The sequence below is a fragment of the Aegilops tauschii genome, chromosome 1 (assembly GCF_002575655.3).
Source record: "Aegilops tauschii subsp. strangulata cultivar AL8/78 chromosome 1, Aet v6.0, whole genome shotgun sequence".
Lineage (NCBI taxonomy): Eukaryota > Viridiplantae > Streptophyta > Magnoliopsida > Poales > Poaceae > Aegilops > Aegilops tauschii.
In genome coordinates this window covers 113,383,417-113,404,578 of record NC_053035.3, presented here as the reverse complement: position 1 = coordinate 113,404,578, position 21,162 = coordinate 113,383,417, and positions in this window count along the sequence as shown.

Here is a 21,162-nt window from a genome sequence, read left to right as displayed (position 1 = left end):
GTTAGTAGGTGACCTTGCGCTTGGCTCTTCTCCTCTTCCGGAAGTCGAACAATAATGATGGTACTATAGTAGTACTTCTGGCAATCTGACACCAAATGAACTGTTGCACGTCCACCGCTTGTAAGCAAAAGTTTCTCCTCGTGCTGCGAGCCACCGCACACGTGTTGGCGAGGGAGAAGGCGTAGTAAGCAAGCTTCTCGTCGTTCTGCGAGTTGACGGGACACATCAAAGTTATTTATTAGTACTCTCTTCAAAAAGTGCCGACCATGTCCATGGCTACCATCCAGTGCTCTGTCATTGAGTACGTGCACTATTCACATATCTTTTTTTCATCATTGATTTTTTGGTACATGGAAATAGATCACAAAATTTTTGACTAGAAAAGCAAGACCAAAGAAAAGAAGAACCACAAGAATACATTTTAGAAGATATCCAACTTCCATAACTGCTCCTGTAAGTTGGATTAGTGCCTTCTCGATGCATTCATTATTGATCTGCGGAGGCTCGATCTTGCGTGCTTCTTTCTTCTTCGAGTGTAAAGAAGTAGACGTGTCTAGCCTCTATTCTATCAACAAGTGCACTAGTCGCATCTCTAGCCTCTATGCTAGCTAAAAGTGCTAGAACATCTACTAAATTGTGCTCTATCAATATATCATTGTACTCTTCTTCCCAATACCAAAACTTGCATCCATTCTACACAATAAAATTTTAAGTTAGCACAACTAGTCTAATCCGAGAGCACAACCAAAGATTTCGTCGAGTTCTTCCTCCTTTTGCCGACACATGGGACATCCAGCATCCAGGTCGTGTCATGCAAGAAAATAGAGTGGTAGGTGAAGCCACGTGATGTGCATTTTGGGTTAAACTGTAAATAGAATCTTACTACTCTTGAGTAACTCCAAAAGCGGCCACCGAAGATCTTTATTGGATTTGTTTTTCATCACCAGCACGTCGAGGTGAAAGATGTGCAGGTTCACTGGGCCCTCTTGCGTTTTCACTGACATGTGGGACCGCATATGAGCAAACAGACGATGGGCTCCGCGCGTCTGCTGGCTGGCTGAGAAGAGAGATAGAGGAGGGCCGAGCACGGACTCCAGGAAATTTGTTCTACGTACTCGATATAGTGGAGTAACCAGCACCTCGATATAGTGGGGTGGCATGGGCCATAACTAGCATTCATGTCTAGCAATACGGCACACGCCACCCACACGAGTCCCATCCGACACCAATTTTCTTGGAGTCCGTGCTAGCTACAGCCATCTCTTCTCCCTCCTGTTTTCTCAGCCATCGCGCGGTGGGCGGGGTGGGGGTTTGCCGATAGTCGGTTTGCTCAACCGCAGTCCCATTTGTAAGTGAAAATGCAACACAGCACGCATTCCCCCTTGAGCGGCGTGCCAGACAAACCGTGTGGGGGTGCGACGCGAACACGGCAGGCTTTTCCTTTTGAACTTGTAACTTGTAAAATTTGGTTCTGCTCCATGGGGAGACCGATAGATAGAAATAACGATTTTCCCTAGAGTAATGAGAAGTTTGGTTCTGGCACGGTTCATGCATGGAGTACGTAGGAAAATTATGAAGTTGATGCGAAAGGTAAGATAATTACTAGTAGTACCATATACTACTACATGGATTTGACAGAAAGATAAAGATACATACGGATCCATCAACGACATCCTCACGCCCTAGTGCACCGGGTCACCAACTGACGTGTGAGGAGCAGCGGCGTTGGCGGCAAGCTCAACGTGCTTCTAAACAATGCCGTCCAAGGTTGCCCTGTGGTCCAGGTAGGCCAGAGTCCTATCGTCCTCCTCTTGCATGTAGTAGTCCTTGTGGACAATTTGTGCGTAGACGTGGGTGATTATGTCGATGGTGTCTTGCTGCGCCAGGCGCTGCGCGGTGAGCGCGGCCTCGAGGCGGACATTCTCCGGCGCGACGGCGGGCAGTCGCAGGGCCACTAGTGCGTCGAAGAGGTTGTCACCATAGAGGCTGTTGAGGGTGGCAGGCATCGCAGAGCCTGGGCGCGTGCGCTGGAGGCGTACGTCAAGGTCGTCCGCGAGCTTCTTGATGACGGTGAACTTGTCGAGGAAGCCGACGAGGACCTCGTCGAACAAGGAGACGAAGCTTTCGTCCAAGCGGCCCCTCGCCCTGGTGGCCTCAAGCACTACCTGGAGACATTCCTCGGTGCCAGGATGCAGGCCGGCGTCGTGGACCATCTGGCACAGCCGGCTGATGCTCGCGCTCATCGCCTCCATGGGTCTAGCTTCTAGTCAACTGATCTTGCGATTGGAGTGATCACTCTTTCCCTTAGGTGCGTAGGTGCGTAGGATTTCGTAGATTGGACTGGCGGGAGACTTTATATGAGAAGTGCAGACTATGTTGAATTCACGTGCGTGTTGGCCATCTACTCCTCGCCCCTCTACTGCACCTGCCTTTGGCTGTATGACAGGTTGGCCAGCCACCCGTTGGACCCACGTGTCATACACCCAAAGGCAGGTGCAGTAAGAAGACGGCGAGTCCTTTTATACAATTTCCGAAAGGACGTGTAGGCCGGGGCGCTTCTTCGTGTACTGTGGCAAACTGGCAACCGTCCACCGACTCTTCGCCTTTCCCTCTCGATTTGGAACTGTTGTCGCACGGTTGATCGTATTTGAACGTACGTAGATCATCTGTGTGCTCAACCTCAGGCACTCTACACCGTCGAGGCGTAGACGTGGATGTGCAGGTCGACGGTTTCTTGCATGGCGAGGCGCTGCGCGGCGAGCGCGGCCTCGAGGTGCACATTCTTCGTCGCGACCTCCGGCACCTGCAGGGCCACCAGGGCTTGAAAGAGTTCATCACCATGGAGGCCGATGAGGGTGGCAGGCAATGAGGAGCCTGGGCGCGCGGGCTGGAGCAGTACGGCAAGGTCATCCGCGCGCTTCTTGACGGCGGTGAACTTGCGGATGGAGTTGACCATCATGTCGTCCATGCGAGAGGCGAAGCCGGCGTCGGCGAGGGCTACGATGCCTGCGGTCACCAACACCGTCTGGAAACGCTGCGCGGTGCGGGGCCGCAGGCCGGCGCCTTGGATGATTTGGCACAACCGACTGCCGCTCGCGTCCATCGCCTCCATAGGTGCTTGTGGCTTCTGGTCACTTGGTCTTGGATTGGAGTGAGCAGTGTTGCACAGAGACTTGGGAGTAGATGGATTGGAGTGGTGGGGCGCCTTTATTATATGAGAGTCCAAACTCTGTTGCATTCACATCGTGCTGGCTCTATTCTGCTTCTCCAATTAGTTCTCTCTGCATGCAATTGAGGATGCATCATTGACCGTTCAACGTCTCCGGAACCGCTACCCTCTCCCTCCTTGGCATTCAAGCACCTATGGACCCGTCGACAACGAGGTGCCTATGGTGACTTCATAAATTTCAAGATGATAGTGTCGTGCGTGTGTGCGTTCATAGGGGTGAGTGTATGCGCGTGTATATGAGTGCTTGCGTCTGTACTGTGTAAAAAAACGTAAATGCGTGTCAAAAAGAGACTAGTCAGTATACTCAATATTGTGCACCCCGGAGAGGAAAATGATAGAACTAGTACGTATTTATTTACGGTGCAGATTCACTCATTTTGCTCCATATGTACTCCGTCTCGGTGTAGTCTAGTCACTTGTTGAAATCTCTAGAAGGGCAAATACTCCTTTCTGGTTTACAGGGCTATACTAGCAAGTAGTTGTACATACTAGTACAATAGTGGGCTCACATAGCAATTTTGTCTCATGCAAGAGCCTGGCTATATGCATGCTCCAATGTTCGCAACTGCAACGTTCGGTTTGCGCTTGGCTCTTTGCCTCTTCGAGAAGACGAACAATGATGTTACTACTGCTGCTTCTACAGTGTCGAATCCACTGCTGCATGTCCGTCCACCGCGAGCGGGACGGATAGCTTGTTGTAGAAGTACTACTAAGCAAAAGCCTGTCCATGTTTGCGAGCAACCGCGCGCATGGGTGAGGGAGAAGGCGTGTAGTAAAATCAAGCTTCTCCTCGTTGTACGAGTTGACGCGACACATCATAGCACTGGCCCCACATGCTTGCCTCTAAACTTGGCTGAAAGACCCGCGGTGTACAATATATTTGCTGGAACCTCTAACATTTACCCACCACAAATTAAAATATATGTGGTCGTATGCATCGTTCTGATGCAGAGGCCGGGGAGTCCCCCCTTTTTGAAAAAAAAACAAATTAAAATATATATTCCTGTCTTGACCAGATGAGCATGCAAACTACAATCACGAGGGTGTCAGGTAGGGCCAAAAGACTATTTTTTTTAAAAAAAAACTTCAAGACGGCCACATAGCATGGAGCCGACCCCAATGATTTTAAGCTTACAGGCACGGTACATGCTATCCTAGACTACTCTACACATGAAACTGCCACACGAGCGTCCGGGCTGCGCTTGGGTCTTCGCCTCTTCGGGAAGTCGAACAATGATGGAGTACTACTGCACTGGAGGAGTACTAAAGTACGCTTCTGGCCATCTGACACCAATTGAACTGCTGCATGTCCACCGCGTGCGGGAGGGAGAGCGTGTAGCGAAAGCTTCTCCTAGTCTTGCCAGCCACCACGCTCATGGGCGAGGGAGGGACGCTCCTGCCTTTGCGTGTATGACAGGTGGGCCTGACAGGTGTGTGGCCAACCTGTCATACAGCCAAAGGCAGGTGCAGTTAAGTCCGCGAGGGAGAGGATAATCAAACTTCTCGTTGATGTACGAGTTGACGCGACACATCAAAGCACTGCACTCGATATATTTCAACAATTTGCGTTTACCGATGCATTAATTACAACGCATGCATGCATGCCGTGACTCTCCTTTTGATACTTGCATGTGTTGATTTAATGCACCTTGAAGTAGTATAAAATATGTGACGGTAAAGCTTTGTAATACCCCGACCCAAGTCGAGAGATGGTTGTGCACGAGGAGGGCGAGATCATGCAGACCGAACAGGACCCGACGATGGAGCTCTCTAAGGTCTCGATGGACCTCACCGTGCTCCACTGCCCCTTGTGCCTTCGCCCCTTGACGCCTCCAGTGTATGAGGTTCAAATACACCTCGTCCGTTCGGCTGATTGAGCAAGGTGCAAGTTTCTTGATTGATGTGTTGTTCGATTGATTTCTATAGTTCAAGGGAGGGCACCTGGCCTGCGCGGACTGCCGCGTCCTTATATATTCATCAGTCTTGCTATAAGTCGCAGTAGATGCTATATAGGTCCGTCGGATCTTACATCAAGATCCGTGCTTTCAGATTTTCTTTTTCCTCTCTTAAATCTCAGTCGAGTGAGACATAGACACGCCATTAAACAGAGGCTCGGGCGCCATTAATGGAGACCTTGGGAGAGAGGTGGACGGCAGATGGAGGTCAAAGGGCTCTCCTCCCGATAAGCACGCGCAGGGGTCTGATCGCACGCCTCTCGTACTCAAATAGCTACCCTGCACAGCGCCTCCTAGCTTATAAAAAATGGGGACGCGTGGCGGCACGTAAATGGTACTAGTAAGTAGAACGCCCATGGTTTCAATAATACTTGTGTTTCCGATTGTAACGTGACAGCACTTGTTCCAAAATGACTTTGTTGGTTGTTAATGTGTGCGCCTTCCCAAATCGGACTGCAAATTTACCACAGCATGTTGGTGCCATGTCATGGCACCAAGCCAAGTTTCATTATTTTCATGCGTGTTTTGGATTTACAGGAATTAAAAAACTAAGTTTCTCAATGTTTCCAACCCAGCCATGACGCCCAGAATTTTGAATTTCATTCCCATTTCTTACATGGAACCTAGAAATTTACCCGACGACACACATGTGATTTTTCAACCAACTTTGGTGCACTGGAACATGTGCTTGTATTTCAAATTTGAATTATGCACACAAAGGTGACACGTTCCCTCCCAGAACCACGAGCCTACTTGAGAGAAGCTCCGATTTGCAAGAAGCTTATACCAAAATTTGTTCCTATACGGCCAATTTTTTTTACCACGGCATGGTACTACCATGACATGACACCATGCCAAGTTTCATGATTTTAAAACCAAGTTTCCCAATGTTCTTGACCGAGCCACGATGCCCAGATGTTTGAATTTTATTCTCATTTTTTGCATGGGACCTACTCCCTCCTTCCATCTATATAGGGCCTAATGTGTTTTTCAAGACAACCTTTGACTATTGACAAGATTAATAGCACATGAGATGTATACTATGAAAATTATATTATTGGAAGCTCCTTTGACATACAAATTTGAAGGTATGCTTTGTGTAAGTTGCATGTCATATATTATTGTTCTAACGTTTGGTCAAAGTTAGCCTCGAAAAACGCACTAGGACCTATATAGATGGAAGGAGGGAGTAGAAATTCACCCGAGGACACAAATGTGATTTTTCAACCAACTTTGGTGCACGGGAGCATGTGCTTGTAGTTAAAATTTGAATTATGCACATTAAATGACCGAAAACTCAATTAATGTGTAAATAAGGCCAAACAAAGCCGGAATAATTCCAAAATTTAACAGGGCACTCATGTAGTTCTATGTTGCCTTTGTAAATAAACTCAAGGGGGACAACGTATATCGTTTCGCACTCAAAGGTGGCACGTTCCTCTCAGAACCACGAGCCTTCTTGAGAGAAGCTTCGGTTTGCAAGAAGCTTATACCAAAATTTGTTCCTATTCGGCCAATTTTTTTACCACAACATGGTAGTACCATGACATGACATCCATGCCAAGTTTCATGATTTTCAGACGTGTTTTGGATTTACAAGAATTTTAAAACCATGTTTCTCAATGTTCTCGGCCGAGCCACGATGCCCAGATGTTTTAATTTTATTCTCATTTCTTGCATGGGACCTAGAAATTCACCCGAGGACACAAATGTGATTTTTCAACCAACTTTGGTGCATGAGAGCATGTGCTTGTAGTTCAAATTTGACTTATGCACATTAAATGACCAGAAACTCAATTAATGTATAAAAAACGACAAACGAACCCGGAATAATTCCAAAATTTAACAGGGCACTAATGTAGTTCTATGTTGCCTTTGTTAAGAAACTCAAGGGGGGCAGCGTATATCGTTTCACACTCAAAGGTGGCACGTTCCCTCTTAGAACCACGAGCTTCCAAATCGGCCCAATTTTTTACCACAACATGTTAGTGCCATGACATGACACCATGCCAAGTTTCATGATTTCCAGGCGAGTTTTGGATTTACATGAATTTAAAATCAAAGTTTCTCGATGTTCTCGGCCGAGTCATGACGCCCAGATGTTTGAATTTCATTCTCATTTCTTCCATGGGACCTAGAAATTCAACCAAGGACACACATGTGATTTTTCAACCCACTTTGGTGCACCGGAGCATGTGCATGCAATTCATATTTAGATTATGCACATTAAAAGTCCAGAAACTCAATTAATGTATTAAGGGAGATCGATCGGCATCCATGCATATGTGCAGGAGAGGAATAAGGTTGGGAGAGAGACAGAGCTAGAGTGTTGGAGGGGGTGGTAGTGGAGTTGCTTCTAACAAATGGTGGGATAGGCTTGCTAGACAAACGGAGGGCACGCCCGCAATATCAATAAGAGAGGAGATGGCTGCTTGTTGTGTGTGCACGTGCGTGTGCCGGTCAGGAGGCATGCACGAATGATGAGGGGGGACGATGTGGCTGTGGTAAGCAGGCGTAACTACATAGGAAGATCAATCTGTTGGGGAACGTAGCCGAAATTCAAAATTTTCTACGCATCACCAAGATCAATCTATGGAGTAATCTAGCAACGAGGGGAAGGGGAGTGCATCTACATACCCTTGTAGATCGCGATGCGGAAGCGTTGCAAGAACGCGGATGAGGGAGTCATACTCGTAGCGATTCAGATCGCGGTTGATTCCGATCTAAGCGCCGAACCACGGCGCCTCCGCGTTCAACACACGTGCAGTCCGGTGACGTCTCCCACGCCTTGATCCAGCAAGGTGAGAGGGAGAGGTTGGGGAAGACTCCATCCAGCAGCAGCACGACAGCGTGGTGGTGATGGAGGAGCGTGGCAATCCTGCAGGGCTTCGCCAAGCACCGCGGGAGAGGAGGAAGAGGGATAGGGCTGCGCCAAGAGAGAGAGGTTCTCGTGTGTTGGGCTGCCCCTTTGCCTCCACTATATATAGGGGGAGAGGGAGGGCTGCGCCCCCACCTAGGGTTCCCTCCCTAGGGGTGGCGGCAGCCCCAATCCCATCTAGGGTGGCGGCCAAGAGGGGGAGAGGGGGGGCGCCACTAGGGTGGGCCTTAAGGCCCATCTGGACCTAGGGTTTGCCCCCTCCCACTCTCCCATGCGCCTTGGGCCTTGGTGGGGGGCGCACTAGCCCACCTGGGGCTGGTCCCCTCCCACACTTGGCCCACACAGCCTTCTGGGCCTGGTGGCCCCACTTGGTGGACCCCCGGGACCCTCCCGGTGGTCCCGGTACATTACCGATAACACCCGAAACTTTTCCGGTGACCAAAACAGGACTTCCCATATATAAATCTTTACCTCCGGACCATTCCGGAACTCCTCGTGACGTCTGGGATATCATCCGGGACTCCGAACAACATTCGGTAACCACGTATATCTATTCCCTATAACCCTAGCATCATCGAACCTTAAGTGTGTAGACCCTACGGGTTCGGGAACCATGCAGACATGACCGAGACGTTCTCCGGTCAATAACCAACAGCGGGATCTGTATACCCATGTTGGCTCCCACATGTTCCACGATGATGTCATCGGATGAACCACGATGTCGGGGATTCAATCAATCCCGTATACAATTCCCTTTGTCTATCGGTATGCTACTTGCCCGAGATTCGATCGTCGGTATCCCGATACCTTGTTCAATCTCGTTACCGGCAAGTCTCTTTACTCATTCCGTAACTCACATCATCCCGTGATCAACTCCTTGGTCACATTGTGCACATTATGATGATGTCCTACCGAGTGGGCCCAGAGATACCTCTCCGTTTACACGGAGTGACAAATCCCAGTCTCGATTCGTGCCAACCCAACAGACACTTTCGGAGATACCTGTAGTGCACCTTTATAGTCACCCAGTTACGTTGTGACGTTTGGTACACCCAAAGCATTCCTACGGTATCCGGGAGTTGCACAATCTCATGGTCTAAGGAAATGATACTTGACATTAGAAAAGCTCTGAGCAAACGAACTACACGATCTTGTGCTAGGCTTAGGATTGGCTCTTGTCCATCACATCATTCTCCTAATGATGTGATCCCGTTATCAACGACATCCAATGTCCATGGTCAGGAAACCGTAACCATCTATTGATCAACGAGCTAGTCAACTAGAGGCTTACTAGGGACATGGTGTTGTCTATGTATCCACACATGCATCTGAGTTTCCTATCAATACAATTCTAGCATGGATAATAAACGATTATCATGAACAAGGAAATATAATAATAACCTATTTATTATTGCCTCTAGGGCATATTTCCAACAGTCTCCCACTTGCACTAGAGTCAATAATCTAGTCCACATCACCATGTGATTAACATCATAGGTCACATCACCATGTGACCAACATCCAAAGAGTTTACTAGAGTCAACAATCTAGTTCACATCACTATGTGATTAACACTCAATGAGTTCTGGTTTGATCATGTTATGCTTGTGAGAGAGGTTATTAGTTAACGGTTCTGAACCTTTCAGATCCGTGTGTGCTTTACGAATATCTATGTCATCTTGTGGATGCTACCACGCGCTATTTGGAGCCATTTCAAATAATTGTTCTACTATACGAATCCGGTTTACTACTCAGAGTCATCCGGATTAGTGTCAAAGTTCGCATCGACGTAACCCTTTACGACGAACTCCTTTTCACCTCCATAATCGAGAAAATTCCTTAGTCCACTAGATACTAAGGATAAGTTCGACCGCTGTCATGTGATCCATTCCCGGATCACTATTGTACCCCTTGACCAACTCATGGCAAGGCACACTTCATGTGCGGTACACAGCATAGCATACTGTAGAGCCTATGTCTAAACCATAGGGGACGACCTTCGTCCTTTCTCTCTCTTCTGCTGTGGTCAGGTCTTGAGTCTTACTCAATACTCACACCTTGTAACACAGCCAAGACCTCCTTCTTTGCTGATCTATTTTGAACTCTTTCAAAATCATGTCAAGGTGTGCGTTCTTTGAAAGTATCATGGGCGTCTTGATCTATCTCTATAGATCTTGATGCCCAATATGTAAGCAGCTTTATCCAGGTCTTCTTTTGAAAAACTCCTTTCAAACAACCCTTTATGCTTTCCAGAAATATTACATCATTTCGGATCAACAATATGTCATTCACATATACTTATCAGAAATGTTGTAGTGCTCCCACTCACTTTATTGTAAATACAAGTTTCTAACAAACTTTGTATAAACCCAAAAACTTTGATCACTCCATCAAAGCGTATATTCTGACTCTGAGATGCTTGCTCTAATCCATGGAAGGATCGCTGGAGCTAGCATACCTTTTAGCATCCTTAAGATCGACAAAACCTTTCTGATTGTATCACATACAACCTTTCCTTACGAAAACTGGTAAGGAAACTTGTTTTGACATCCATCTGCCAGATTTCATAAATGCAGCTAGTGCTAACATGATTCTGACGAACTTATGCATCGCTACGGATTAGAAAATCTCATCGTAGTCAACTCCTTGAACTTGTGAAATACTCTTTGCCACAAGTCGAGCTTCATAGACGGTAACATTACCGTCCACGTCCGTCTTCTTCTCAAAGATCCATTTATCTCGGATTTCAGGGCTTCTAACCATTTGTCGGAATATGGGCCCACCATCGCTTCTCCATAGGTCGTAGGTTCAGTATTGTCCAACAACATGATATCTCAGACAGGATCACGTACCACTCTGAAGTAGCACGCATCCTCGTCGTCCTACGAGGTTTGGTAGTGACTTGATCCGAAGTTTCATGATCACTATCATAAGCTTCCACTTCAATTGGTGTAGGTGCCACAGGAACAACTTCATGTGCCCTGCTACACACTAGTTGAAGTGACGGTTCAATAACCTTATCAAGTCTCCACCATCCTCCCACTCAATTCTTTCGAGAGAAACTTTTCCTCGAGAAAGGACTCGTTTCTAGAAGCAATTACTTTTGCTTCCAGATCTGAAATAGGAGGTATACCCAACTGTTTTGGGTATTCTTATGAAGATGTATTTATCCGCTTTGGGTTTGAGCTTATCAGCCTGAAACTTTTTCACATAAGCTTCGCAGCCCCAAACTTTTAAGAAACGACAACTTAGGTTTCTCTAAACGGTGTCGTCTCAACGGAATTGCGTGGTGCCCCTTTTAAAGTGAATGCGGTTATCTCTAATGCCTAACCCATAAACGATAGTGGTAATTCGATAAGAGACATCATGGTATGCACCATATCCAATAGGGTGCAGTTATGATGTTCGGACACACCATCACACTATGGTGTTCCAGGCGGTATTAATTGTGAAACACTTTCCACAATGTCTTAATTGTGTGCCAAACTCGTAACTCAGATACTCATCTCTATGATCATATCACAGACATTTTATCCTCTTGTCACGACGATCTTCAACTTCACTCTGAAATTACTTGAACCTTTCAATAATTCAGACTTGTGTTTCATCAAGTAAATACACTCAGCATCTACTCAAATCATCTGTGAAGTAAGAACATAATGATATCAACTGCATGCCTCAGCACTCATTGGACTGCATACATCAAAATTTATTACTTCTAATAAGTTGCTCTCTTGTTCCATCTTACTGAAAACGAGGCCTTTCAGTCATCTTGCCCATGTGGTATGATTTGCATGTCTCAAGTGATTCAAAATCAAGTGAGTCCAAATGATCCATCTGCATGGAGTTTCTTCATGCATATATACCAATAGACATGATTCGCATGTCTCAATCTTTTCAAAAACGAGTGAGTCCAAAGATCCATCTACATGGAGCTTCTTCATGCGTTCTATACCAATATGACTCAAGTGGCAGTGCCACAAGTATGTGGTACTATCATTACTATCTTATATCTTTTGGCCTAATCATGTGTATCACTACGATCGAGATTCATTTTAGGTGCAAGACCATTGAAGGTATTATTCAAATAAACAGAGTAACCATTATTCTCCTTAAATGAGTAACCGTATTGCGATAAACATAATCCAATCATGCTCAACGCAAACACCAAATCTCGATGGTAGAGGGAGCATGCGATGCTTGATCACATCAACCTTGGAAACACTTCCAACACACATCGTCATCTCACCTTTAGCCAGTCTCCATTTATTCCGCAGCTTTTATTTCGAGTTACTAACACTTAGCAACCGAACCGGTATCTAATACCCTGGTGCTGCTAGGAGTACTAGTAAAGTACACATTCATATAATGTATATCCAATATACTTCTGTCGACCTTGCCTGCCTTCTCATCTACCAAGTATCTAGGGTAGTACTGCTTCAGTGACCGTTCCCCTCATTACAGAAGCACTTAGTCTCAGGTTTGGGTTCAACCTTGGGATTCTTCACTAGAGCAGCAAATGATTTGCTGTTTCATGAAGTATCCCTTTTACCCTTGCCCTTCTGGAAACTAGTGGTTTTACTAACCATCAACAATTGATGCTCCTTCTTGATTTCTACTTTCGCGGTGTCAAACATCGCGAATAGCTCAAGGATCATCATATCTATCCCTGATATGTTATAGTTCATCATGAAGCTCTAATAGCTTGGTGGTAGTGACTATGGAGAACCATCACTATCTCATCTGGAAGATTAACTCCCACTCGATTCAAGCGATTGTGGCACTCAGACAATCTGAGCACTTGCTCAACGATTGAGCTTTTCTCCCTTAGTCTGCAGGCTTAAGAAACTTGTCAGAGGTCTCATACCTCTTGACGTGGGCACTAGTCTAAAATCCCAATTTCAGTCTTCAGAACATCTCATATGTTCTACGATGTTTCAAAACCGTCTTTGGTGCCACAATTCTAAACCGTTAGCATTACGCATTGAACTATCACGTAGTTATCAAAACGTGTATGTCAGATGTTCCGCAACATCTACAGACGACGCTGAGGTTCAGCACACCGAGCGGTGCATTAAGGACATAAGCCTTCTGTGCAGCAATGAGGACAATCCTCAGTTTACGGACCCAGTCCGCATAATTGCTACTACCAACTTTCAACTAAATTTTTCTCTAGGAACATATCTTAAATAGTAGAACTAAAGCGTATGACATAATTTGCAAAGACCTTTTGACTATGTTCATGATAATGAAGTTCATCTGATTATGAACTCCCACTCAGATAGACATCCCTCTAGTCATCTAAGTGATACATGATCCGAGTCAAACTAGGCCGTGTTCGATCATCACGTGAGACGGACTAGTCATCATCGGTGAACATCTCCATGTTGATCGTATCTACTATATGACTCATGTTCGATCTTTCGATCTCTTGTGTTCCGAGGCCATGTCTGTACATGCTAGGCTCGTCAAGTCAACCTAAGTGTTTTGCATGTGTTCCGAGGCCATGTCTGTACATGCTAGGCTCGTCAACACCCGTTGTATTCGAACATTAGAATCTATCACACCCGATCATCACGTGGTGCTTCGAAACAACGAACCTTCGCAACGGTGCACAGTTAGGGGGAACATGTCTCTTGAAATTTTTAGTGAGGGGTCATCTTACTTACTACTGTCGTTCAAAGCAAATAAGATGCATAACATGATAAACATCACATGCAATCAAATAGTGACATGATATGGCCAATATCATTTTGCTCCTTTGATCTCCATCTTCGGGGCACCATGATCATCTTTGTCACCGGCATGACACCATGATCTCCATCATTGTGTCTTCATGAAGTTGTCACGCCAACGATTACTTCTACTTCTATGGCTAACGCGCTTAGCAATAAAGTAAAGTAATTTACAAGGCGTTATTCAATGACACGCAGGTCATGCAAAAAATAAAGACAACTCCTATGGCTCCTGCCGGTTGTCATACTCATCGACATGCAAGTCGTGATCCCTATTAGACGTCCTCTAATTGTTGTTGCAAGTTTTTACGTGGCTTGTATAGGTTTCTAGCAAGAACGTTTCTTACCTACGTAAAACCACAACGTGATATGCCAATTTCTATTTACCCTTCATAAGGACCCTTTTCATCGAATCCGTTCCGACTAAAGTGGGAGAGACAGACACCCTCTAGCCACCTTATGCAACTAGTGCATGTCAGTCGGTGGAACCTGTCTCACGTAAGCGTACGTGTAAGGTCGGTCCGGGCCGCTTCATCCCACAATGCCGCCGAAACAAGATAAGACTAGTAGCGGCAAGAAGAGTTGGCAACATCGACGCCCACAACTACTTTGTGTTCTACTCGTGCATAGAAACTACGCATAGACCTAGCTCATGATGCCACTGTTGGGGAACGTAGCAGAAATTCAAAATTTTCTACGCATCACCAAGATCAATCTATGGAGTAATCTAGCAACGAGGGGAAGGGGAGTGCATCTACATACCCTTGTAGATCGCGATGCGGAAGCATTGCAAGAATGCGGATGAGGGAGTCGTACTCGTAGTGATTCAAATCGCGGTTGATTCCGATCTGAGCGCCGAACCACGGCGCCTCCGCGTTCAACACACGTGCAGCCCGGTGACGTCTCCCACGCCTTGATCCAGCAAGGTGAGAGGGAGAGGTTGGGGAAGACTCCATCCAGCAGCAGCACGACGGCGTGGTGGTGATGGAGGAGCGTGGCAATCCTGCAGGGCTTCGCCAAGCACCGCGGGAGAGGAGGAGGAAGAGGGATAGGACTGCGCCAAGAGAGAGAGGTTCTCGTGTGTTGGGCTGCCCCTTTGCCTCCACTATATATAGGGGGAAAGGGAGGGCTGCGCCCCCACCTAGGGTTCCCTCCTTGGGGTGGCGGCAGCCCCAATCCCATCTAGGGTGGCGGCCAAGAGGGGGAGAGGGGGGCGCCACTAGAGTGTGCCTTAAGGCCCATCTGGACCTAGGGTTTGCCCCCTCCCACTCTCCCATGCGCCTTGGGCCTTGGTGGGGGGGTGCACCAGCCCACCTGGGGCTGGTCCCCTCCCACACTTGGCCCACGCAGCCTTCTGGGGCTGGTGGCCCCACTTGGTGGACCCCGGGGACCCTCCCGGTGGTCCCGGTACATTACCGATAACACCCGAAACTTTTCCGGTGACCAAAACAGGACTTCCCATATATAAATCTTTACCTCCGGACCATTCCGGAACTCCTCGTGACGTCTGGGATCTCATCCGGGACTCCGAACAACATTCGGTAACCACGTATATCTATTCCCTATAACCCTAGCATCATCGAACCTTAAGTGTGTAGACCCTACGGGTTCGGGAACCATGCAGACATGACCGAGACATTCTCCGGTCAATAACCAACAGCGGGATCTGGATACCCATGTTGGCTCCCACATGTTCCACGATGATGTCATCGGATGAACCACGATGTCGGGGATTCAATCAATCCCGTATACAATTCCCTTTGTCTATCGGTATGCTACTTGCCCGAGATTCGATCGTCGGTATCCCGATACCTTGTTCAATCTCGTTACCGGCAAGTCTCTTTACTCGTTCCGTAACTCACATCATCTCGTGATCAACTCCTTGGTCACATTGTGCACATTATGATGATGTCCTACCGAGTGGGCCCAGAGATACCTCTCCGTTTACACGGAGTGACAAATCCCAGTCAAGATTTGTGCCAACCCAACTAACACTTTTGGAGATACCTGTAGTGCACCTTTATAGTCACCCAGTTACGTTGTGACGCTTGGTACACCCAAAGCATTCCTACGGTATCCGGGAGTTGCACAATCTCATGGTCTAAGGAAATGATACTTGACATTAGAAAAGCTCTGAGCAAACGAACTACACGATCTTGTGCTAGGCTTAGGATTGGGTCTTGTCCATCACATCATTCTCCTAATGATGTGATCCCGTTATCAACGACATCCAATGTCCATGGTCAGGAAACCGTAACCATCTATTGATCAACGAGCTAGTCAACTAGAGGCTTACTAGGGACTTGGTGTTGTCTATGTATCCACACATGCATCTGAGTTTCCTATCAATACAATTCTAGCATGGATAATAAACGATTATCATGAACAAGGAAATATAATAATACCCTATTTATTATTGCCTCTAGGGCATATTTCCAAGACAATCGCCCTTTGTTAGAGAAAGGAGAGACATAACTTATGAGGTACGTCGATCGATGGGGGGTAGTTAAAGTCGATCTAGGTATATGTTGGGAGATCGATCGGTATACATGCATGTGTGTGTTAGAAGCAAATGAGGCACGAGGAGAAGGATAGAGAGAGGGATGCATGCAGGAGGTGGTACGAGAGGCATACTATATCGAGGGGAGGAGTGTGCGAGTACGAGAACGATGAAAAGAGTGGTGGGAGTGAGGCATGGACGGTGACAAGAGAAGAGGGGAAGCTTGTGTTTGTGCTAGGCACACCTAGCTAGAGAGGCATATCGATCGATGTGTGCCGTAAAGAAGGAGCTGGGGGGCCTACACACACCGTGGTTGAACGACCTAAAGTGAAAAGACGAATTTGCGCGATGGAGCTAGAGAATGCTGAGGGAGGGTGAGAGGGATGCGGGCGTGTGCATGCACAAGAGAAAGTTAGCGCTAGCTACAAAGATAAGAGGGTTGTGTGGGTGTAAAAGACGAATAGAGATCATATATACTTCATTATAAAAAGCGAATTCGGATATTTGAAGAATTTATCATAGTGTTTCAAACCGATGCATGTATGAATATATATAACGGTGATACACATGGTGTGGTTATGAACATGTTATACTACATTTAATATATTTTATCTCTACTCTTATGAAAAAACAGAGTTGTTGATGATGGTGTGCCTGCCATCCTGCATTATAGGCCGTCCGATTTATATCTGGCGGATAGCAAGGAAACTATGATGGTTGAAGTTGGCAACAATCATGATTGTAGATTCTTATTGAAATAGAGAAACGAATTCAAATTTAGTTCGAATTGCAGCGGTAGTATAGACATTTGGAATGCACTAAAATGTTGGTATGAGTAGGTTACATGCATTATACAACAAGCGAAAAAATTTAATCGGACATAACATGGACTCATACTCCCTCCTTCCATCTATATAGGGCGTAATGAGATTTTTAAGACCGCCTTTGACTATTGACAAGATTAATAGTACATGACATGCACAATGTGAAAATTATATCATTGAAAGAACCTTTCATAGACGAATTTAACGGTGTGCTTTGTGTAAGTTGCATGTCATATATCATTGCTCTAATATTTGGTCAAAGTTAGCATCGAAAAACGCATTAGGCCCTATATAGATGGAAGGAGGGAGTAGCTTTGAATAGCATTTGTATAGTAAAACGGGGCAAGACTCTCTCTTTCTGTGGTGTGAATAGTTTTACTTTTTCGTTTTCTTTTTGGTTGAGGGAAGTGCGAATTGATTTGGTACGTACAAGTACAATATTACTACACGTTAGGCTTGTCCCTAAAATTCAACCCGCGTCTTGTTATATCCCGAAAATTCAGATATCGTGCTCCCAAAACTGGCGCCTTCACAACCCGCTCCTTGCTATCCCGAAATTACAACGCGCGTGAAAACTCCCTCCAGCTGCCAAATCCCAACACGCGAAATCCCCCTTCTAACCCTGAGCCGAAAGGGCCGCTAGTTCAAATTGATGGGGGGTACTTTTGTAACACACCCTACATTTTGGACAAGCGTGTCCCTAAGTCATGCTTCACCCCCTCCCATCGCCCCCTTTTCGCCATTCGAAATCCCAGGCCGCCATAACCTCTCCGCTCCAGCCGCGAAACCCCACCCTCCTCCGTCCGCCACGTCACCGCTGCCCAGCCGAAGCCTCTTCCCCGACAACGTCGTCCACCGCAACAGCTCGACGTCCCTCGTCCACCTCCCCGGATGAGGATCCGTCGTCCATCTCGCCGTCCCGCCGGTTCAGCCGCCCCGTCCTCCACCTCCAAGGAGCTGCTCCGACGATCGCCTCGTCTATCGCGGCTGCTCCATCCCCACAGTGCCGCCTTAACCTGCTCCACCAGAACCGTAGCATCCTCACTGACTCCTCGGACGAAGCCGAGGCCTACTCGGCGCCACCAAAGAGGTTGTACACTCATCTCATCGCACCTTCTCCTTAACTCGACCTCCCGGCGCCGACGGTGCTCCACCGCACCCCCATGGAGCGGCTACCTTGAAGCCGGCGCCGCGGGCGACATCTCCACGGCGGCTCTCCCCTAGTGTGAGGCCCCTTCGGCGGCGGCGTCCATACCAGCCGGATCTGCTGCTGCTGCTCCGGCTCTCGCTCGATTGCTCGCTCGCCCAGCTGCTGCTGCTCCGGCTCTCGCTCGATTGCTCGCTCGCCTAGCTGCTGCTAATGCTCTTCCCCTCGCTCGTGCTGCTACTCTGCTCCGATTAAGCCACACTTCAGTCGACTGAATCGACTTTTGGGCTAGTCAATTTTCAGGGGTTGGGGGGCTCGCCGGAGTTAAGGAAGAACCACCCGCAGCGGGGACGGGGGCTCGCCGGAGAGGTACCCCACTATCTATCTTAGGGTTCAGGGTGGGGGCGGGGGCCTAGAGGGCTGGCCGGGGTGGCGGTGGCGAGTTGTTTTGGGGCGGCGAGGCGGCGCTGGGGCCGGCGGTTCGGCCGGTGTTGGCTGGCGGCTCAGGGGGGTGCAGGTTGAAGATGAACTGCAGGCCCTCCCTAAACTACATGTCAAGTGCCTCTCTGCTACCATTGTGTTCAGTTTCGACAGTAGCATTCAGATTCCACAGTAAATTTCATTTTCAACAGTTAAGTTCAGAGTCAACAGTTTTTACCTCATCTGTTGTAGTCAGGTGGTTTTTGGTGATGTTAATTTTACATCCATTTCACATCATCTATTGGAGATGCTATTAGAATCCCACTTGAGATTGACGATGTCTGTCTTGTGCTGCTTCAGCCTTGACGTCTTACGGCTCACCGGAGCTGCTCCAATGACAGAACGATCCATCACAACAGAGCAGTGCCCTGGACGCCGTCTACAGATTCCTCAGATCTTCCTCCACACCTCCGACAGCCACCTCTGCCTCAACTGCTTCAGCGACCAACCCAATGATGCTGAGGTCAACACGGCTACGCCAAAGAGGTTGTACACTTGTTGCATCACTTATTACTATACATTCACGTCGATCCATTAGGGCTATTTTGGTTCAACGGAAAAACGTCGATCCACTGGTTGTTACCATCACTCTAAATTTCTGCATGCTCTCCTTACATAATCTCACCATATTTTTTTGTATGCATGTCAGATATTGTACACAGTCATGCTGAACATGTAGAGAAAAAGAGAAGAGTTTTGCGCGGCAATACAATGTCATGCAGACATCGCTCCATGGTGGGTTCAATGGCAAACCCTCCCCACCCCTCTCCAGATTGTAATCCAGAGGAAGATATCTGTTCTGAGGCGGATTCAGACGCCGCTGACCACTCCTATTTACCCCCCAAGGTGTTTGCTCTACCTTGGCATGATGATGTTAGTCATATCATGCATATGTTGCCTTGCAGTGCCTACTTTTGACATCATATATGTCATCTGCTTAGTTTAGACATGTTCTGTAATGCCACCTGTTTAGTTTCTATATCATATATGGGAATTATGCAGTCTCATGTCTTTTAGCCAGCCATAGTATATGTGAAATGTGCAATGCCATCCTGTTTAACCAGGCATCATATATTTGAATGATATCTTGCCCATCCTTTTCTTCATTACATTTCCATTTGTCGACAATGTTTGTACATTAAACTACTCTTCCTGTGAATCAGCCATTTGGGTGGGAGATGGAAAAATCTGGAGTGAAAGCAAGGCCTTCAGAGCAGGCAGTGCTACCTGTCGAAGCAGATCTCTTGTTGGGTCCCGATAGCTCCTCGGAGATGGATTCAGAGACAGATGACCAGTCCTATTCCCCCACTGAGGTGTATGCTCTAACTTGGCACGGTTATACTGCTCATATCATGCATACGGTGTCTTTCATTGCATAGTTTAGACATCATATACACAATATTCAACACCATGTTCTTAGTTCAGACATCATATCGAATGCCCTCTGTTTAGCATATAAATCACATATGTGAATTAAATGATGCGATCCTGATTACTTAGATAACATGTAGGTGAATTATGTCATGCAATCCTGTTTAGTTATTCATCATATCTTTGAATTATGTTATGCTATGCTATCTAGTTTAGATAGACATCATATATGTGAAATTATGTCATGCTATCCGTTTTAGTTAAACAATATACATGTCAACTATTTCATGCCCTCTTTTTTCCACACTATCTATTGCCTGTCTCTCATACAATGTCTGTACATTCAACTATGTTTCCTGTTTATCAGCCATTTGAATTGGAGCGGGTGATGCTAGTATCTAGCGGACTAAAAACACAGTCTTCAAATAAAACAGTGCTACCTCTTGGTGGAGATAGCACCCCGGTTGTACATGCACAAGAACCAGCCCTACCACACATAACCCAAACTCTCGCAGATTGTACCCCTACTGCGATGGACAGAGAACCAGCTTCACCCAATCTAACCCCAGCCGATAGTAACCCAGTTCCTGTTGACACAGCACCATCTCCACCACAGAGCTCCCAAACAAGAGCAGTTAGTAAGGCAGCTCCAGTGCCCAAAGGGCCAGTACTATCATGGCGAACCCCAACTCCACCAGTTAGTACGCCTATTCATGTGGAGGAAGCACAACCAGCTAGTCGTAGTTTAGCATCTATCACATTTGATGTTGTTAAATCGTATGTGCGTATCTTCCCATCTTGGAAATATTATACTGAAGATGAAGGAAAATGCCAGTTGCAGGTGTTTGTCCAGGACTTATGTGTAAGTAATGTTATTCATGGCAATTACTTTGCTTCGTCCCATACATCCTACCTCCATGATGGTTATAATACAGCAAATTTTCCCATTTTTCTCTATAGAGAAGGACCGATTTGGAAACTCAGGATGAGGTAACCTGTACTAATACCTCTGCTATCTTCAAGAATGCTTGGTGGCAGTATCG